The following is a 5,452-nucleotide window of genomic DNA, read 5'->3' as shown; positions in this document are numbered from 1 at the left end:
TAATGCAATGAATTAATTAAAGTTTGTTGTGCCAGTGCTATAAGATGCATCACCCCCCTCTTAAAACAGCCACAAATACTTCTTTTTTTCAGCACACGCTGGGATCATTACGCAAAGCAGGTTGTATTATTAATACAAACAGGCAACACTGTTTTTTCAGGAATCCGACAATATGCTTTACACTCTTAAAAATAAATGTGGTTCAAAAGGTTCTTCAAGCGATGTCAAAGAATTAAGAAGCACATTTGGTTCCACAAAAAAAAAAAAAAAAAACATTCAGTCAAAAGTTCTTAAATTAAAGAACCATCACTGTCTTACCTTTATGTAACTTGAAGAACCTTCTTTCGCCACAAATAACATTATGTGAAACAGAAAGATTCTTCAGATGTCAAATAATTCTTTCCGTAACCATTTAGACAAAAAGGTTCTTCTATGGCATCGTGAAGCACCTTTATTTTTAAGAGTATATGGTAAATTTTAAAGGAGCTGTTTTTTTATTCAAATCATGATTATGATTTAAAACTTCTTTAGGCTGCATCAGTGAAATAGTTTGATGGTTTCCAGTCACTTAGAAATTATTTCAGTTTTTGAAATTCTTTATTAGGTAGCACCTTCACGCTATCACTTCTAGATTTGTGCGTGTATTCAATGCCTATTAAATAACAGATGTAACGTTTTCGCTTTTAAGATGTGTTCACCCCTAAACTTAGTTGTAGAATTAGAGAAATATACAATTTTGCTTTGAATTAGTGGGCTACTGAGGAAAAAGTAAGTGTTCTTTGATTTATAATAATTGTTATTGCTGCTGCTGCTGCCGAGGCTCAATTTGTTTTAGAAAATGTAAAAAACAACAAAGATTGGAATCATTTTGATGGTGTTTTTCAATGTATTGTTAATTGTACAAATGAATGCATACTGTTAACTCAATGTCTAAATCAACGCTATCATGTTGTTGTAACGTTTAAATAATAAATAAAATACATAATAAAAATATAATCCAAAAATCAAAAAAAAAAAAAAAGATTTTAATAGGAATATGGAGTTAAGAATGTTTATTATAGATGTTTATGTGGTTTTAGATAGATAGATAGATAGATAGATAGATAGATCTGGCATGAATCTCACGTGGGAAATTTCTAATAATTGCAATCATATCACTTTTGATGTTTTGTCCCCCAGGCCAATCCGGCAGAAGCGGTCAGATGTCAATTAAAGTCAGGATGGGCGGCTGTGGCGCTGCTCTTGTTCTGAGGGCCGCCTGGCCTGTGGCGCGCGGGCTCCGCTCTCCACGCCGCTGCGCTAATCCGTTTATGGAGCACTTGGGACGGCGGACGGCAATAACACGCGCTTATTCGTCGCTGCCGCGAAACACGCACACAGCAATGCGATAATGCCCATGCACATCCCAGAGGAGAGGGCCATTTTACCCCCTATTGAACTGTCGACGTCTCTGAATTGATAGCTCTAAAATGACAGCCAGCGTATTTGACTCATTAACCTGCTGGAAATCAGATAGACAGGGCATGTCAGATTCTAGTCTGTTTTAGCAACAGATTTTAAGGATTTTAAAATTAATTTGAACACATTTTATATGTTCAGAGTGGGTTCTTCTTGCAGAACAGTTGAAAGTGTGATAGTTTTTCTGTTTGATTGATCAGGGTTCTCTCTGAATGAACGGGGGCCGTTTGACTGACGTGAGTTTCTCAATGAGCTCCTGCGAAGAAAAGGAACTTCAGTGACTGCGGGGAACAGAGGAGGAGCATCTGAATGTGAGATGGAGAGAGAGTGTGTGTGTGAGAGAGAAATGCGGAGTAATGCAAGAGAATGAGTGGGATGGATGACTATACTGAATGTCTCTGCGTTATAAATAACGCTTCTTCACAATTGTATTCGTCTCCACAGACAGCTTTTACGGCAGTCTCGGCGTCATTCCCTGCTGAGACCCCCGCAAGCTGCTCCTTTCATTCTGCAGAGAGACTCTACTGTCCACATGCATACAATAAATACCTCTGTGCTGTGCAGCTTTGGGGTTTTTACTTGAAAGTTATGGGTTTGCAGAGGATTCTTGTTCAATAGATAAAATTTGCTTATGGGGCAGAAGAAAGCAAAATGGAGAAACTCGACAGTGTTTCCCAACTCGTCTACCTTGTCTGACACTTCCATCTCAGGTCTTAGATTTTCTTAGACCTTAGTCTTAGAGCCTCTATTAACCATTTTCTTAGTCTTAGAGCCTCTATTAACCATGTATTTGTTTAGTAAAGTGCATTTAATAAGCAAGACATCCAAATTGTCTCCTTTGGAGGGCTTTCGTAAACACGTCTCCAAACCACTGCATTGAATAAAACTTAAATGTTTTCAATTACATGAAGAAAACATCACTATTATCTTCCAGATTGTTCTCAGCATCACCGTTTATGTCTGAGGGTGTTATCGGTGACAAATCCCCTTGAACTCCAGAGGTCACAGTACAAGAAAGTTTAAGGATTTGGACCAATCAGAATGCTTTCCCAAGTCTTTGGACCCTCCCTCCTCGACCAATCACAGCCGTCGATGGGTAGAAGGAGCCAACAGCTCAACAACTGATAAAATGTTTCGCCACTGATCACCGTTTCAATTCACAACAACAAGTGTGTCATCAACAACTGAAGCTCTGAGAGATTTATCTTACAAACTGCGCTGAGATAAACCACGACTGAAGACCTGGATATCCGTGATTCACTTCCGAGGATCAGCAGCGACGTTTTGAAGTTCACTTTTTCGTTTTCAGCTGAATACTTGATACTTCAGCAATCCACTGACACTTGAAGAGCTGTGCTTCTCCTTTGGATAACGTCAGTTTTTCTCTCAAGTGCTCCTTTCACCCGTTTCTTTCTTGCAAAGGAGATATGACCGCATTAGCGGGGGGCATTTCCAGGATGATGCGCCCAATGCCGCCCCAAAACTACCCGAGAGGAGGCTTTTCCTTGGAGGGTAAGGTGTTAGTTCCTGTGCTTACGAAAGAACAGTCTGAACTTAGAAGTATTCACAAAGTTGATATGTGTTAGTGTTAACTGGAGAAAAGAAGTGACATTTAAAACAGTCTATTTAAATTAGATTGCAAAAAAAAATAAAAAAATAACTTGGGTTATTTTGTCTGATGATGTGCTGTGAAATAAGCTTCCAACCAGCGTCCGAATGACTTTTCTATTTCAAGATGAAACAAAACACAACTACAAAAAAAATTAAAAAAAATAAAGTGTTTTTTAACAATGAAATCTTTAATGTTGTCTAATGTACTGAAACGTATTTAATGCAACGTTAACATTTTGTAAAAAAAATGGGCTTTTGCCTTATTAACTGTTTATATGTTTATATATAGGCTAACATTTTACAAACTTGTCAACTTTTATATACTTTTTAAATATATAAATCACAAATGTAAAATATAACAAATGTTCTGTCAACAAGTAACATATTTGCAAATTATAACTATTAGCCTAATTGACATTTTAGTATTAGTAGTAGGCCAGTGTTTAAAAGTAGTTATTTGTAGTAGGCCTAGTATTAGTTTTGTTGTTGTGGTTATTTTTGCATTATAAGCAGAGAACATATCTGTCATAATTTTGATTATTTTAACTTTTAACGAAGCATTAAAGCCAACTTTTAGTGATGCAAGTATGGAAAAAAGATTTTGTAAAGAAAGATATAACGGCACACTATGAACGCGTAAACTTAAAAGGGAGTGTGCGGTAATATATCTTTCTTTACTAAATATATTTTCACTTTAGCATAAGTAAATTGTTATATAAATTGTTAGTCACTGACACAACCTTTCCCCTCTCTTACTGCAGTCTCCACGCCGTTAGGCCAGGGCCGCGTGAACCAGCTCGGTGGAGTCTTCATAAACGGACGCCCTCTGCCCAATCACATCCGCCACAAGATAGTAGAGATGGCCCATCACGGGATACGACCGTGCGTCATCTCCCGACAGCTGCGCGTGTCGCACGGATGCGTGTCCAAAATTTTATGCAGGTACCAGGAGACGGGATCCATTCGGCCCGGTGCTATTGGTGGCAGCAAACCCAAGGTAGGACATCACCGAGGCCTTCTCATGTCCTGCTAGTGCTGAATTGTAGGCTATTATTGAATTTATTAGAAAGCTCTTCCCAGTTTAACATTTCAATATGGAGTTTTGCAAATAAAGTGTGGTGTTTGACTTAACGACTTCCATTTTTTAAAGAGTGTACACAATACAGACTATGGTGTTGCACCTTAAGTTCAGCAAATCATTTCCACAATAAACTATTTTCATTGTATAAAATCTGTTGTTCGTATTATTCTAAAATGTCCATATAGGTTCTTCGGATCAGTTAATTTTTCTCTAAAGCACTAATGCTTATTTGTTTCTTAAATAATTAGAGAATAAAAAGTTATTCTATTGCATCAGTCCGTCAAATCCTTATTTTTAAGAGATTTCAAGACCGATTTTATTGCCTTGTTAATATCTTATGACTTAAAACAATAAATTAAATGCCATATTAATTGTAGGCCTACATAACGTCTCGTGAATAGTCACATAATCATGACTATATAGAAACTGACGATCGTATCTATACATTCTTATTATAATCGTTTGTGGATATTTTGTAAGTTCTCATTAAATGGTATAACGATATAAAAATGTAATCATTATGTCACTATTGTAATGAAAGCAGAGCACAACTCCCGATGTGGACAAGAAAATCGAAGAATACAAGAGAGAGAATCCAGGGATGTTCAGCTGGGAGATTCGGGATAAACTTCTGAAAGATGGAATCTGCGATCGAAATAACGTGCCCCTCAGGTACTGAAAAGTATTAATATCTGCAATTTTTGTTTTTAAGATATTGCTTCCAGCACCTGTTGCTTGGAGAAAAAACAACAACAACACATTTTCAAGCGTTTACACATTCAACAAGTGGATTTCTATAATGTAATTTGATGAAGCTTTTTTGCCTCTACACAGTGAGCTCCATCAGCCGCATGCTGCGCTGTAAATTTGGTGGAAACGGAGATGAGGATGAGGATGATGATGATGATGATGACGAAGTGGAAAAAAGGGAGATCGAGGAAAACGAAAGAAAGAGCCAAACACAGCATCGACGGGATTCTTGGCGACAGATGTAAGTTTTGACGAGTTTTATGTTGTTGTTTTTTTCATGCGGAACTGAGATGAGCAGGTATCCTCATACATTTTATTGTGGATAGAAAATGTTGCATATATTTGTATAGGTAATAAAATGTGTTTTACTTCTACTTCATCAATAATAATAATAGTTATAACACTACCGTTATTATTCTTAATGCTATTTTGTTAAAAATTAATTATAATTATAAAATTATAATTTTTGTTGATGTTGTTGGAAAAGTAGCCTAGGCCTGTAGCCTACGTTAGAAATTGCGTGAATGTCACAAGCACATTTATTCTTGATTT

At 36.9% G+C, this 5,452-nt stretch overlaps 1 pseudogene; it reads left to right on the top strand.

The window, feature by feature from the left end:
• The first annotated feature begins 2,586 nt into the window (after positions 1 to 2,586).
• On the top strand, positions 2,587 to 5,141 carry LOC113071065 (paired box protein Pax-3-like; annotated as a pseudogene).
• The last annotated feature ends 311 nt before the right edge of the window (positions 5,142 to 5,452 follow it).

This window comes from Carassius auratus, unplaced genomic scaffold, assembly GCF_003368295.1.
Source record: "Carassius auratus strain Wakin unplaced genomic scaffold, ASM336829v1 scaf_tig00005864, whole genome shotgun sequence".
Taxonomy (NCBI): domain Eukaryota; kingdom Metazoa; phylum Chordata; class Actinopteri; order Cypriniformes; family Cyprinidae; genus Carassius; species Carassius auratus.
Note: the sequence above shows the minus strand (reverse complement) of the source record. Positions and strands in the feature narration are given on the sequence as shown.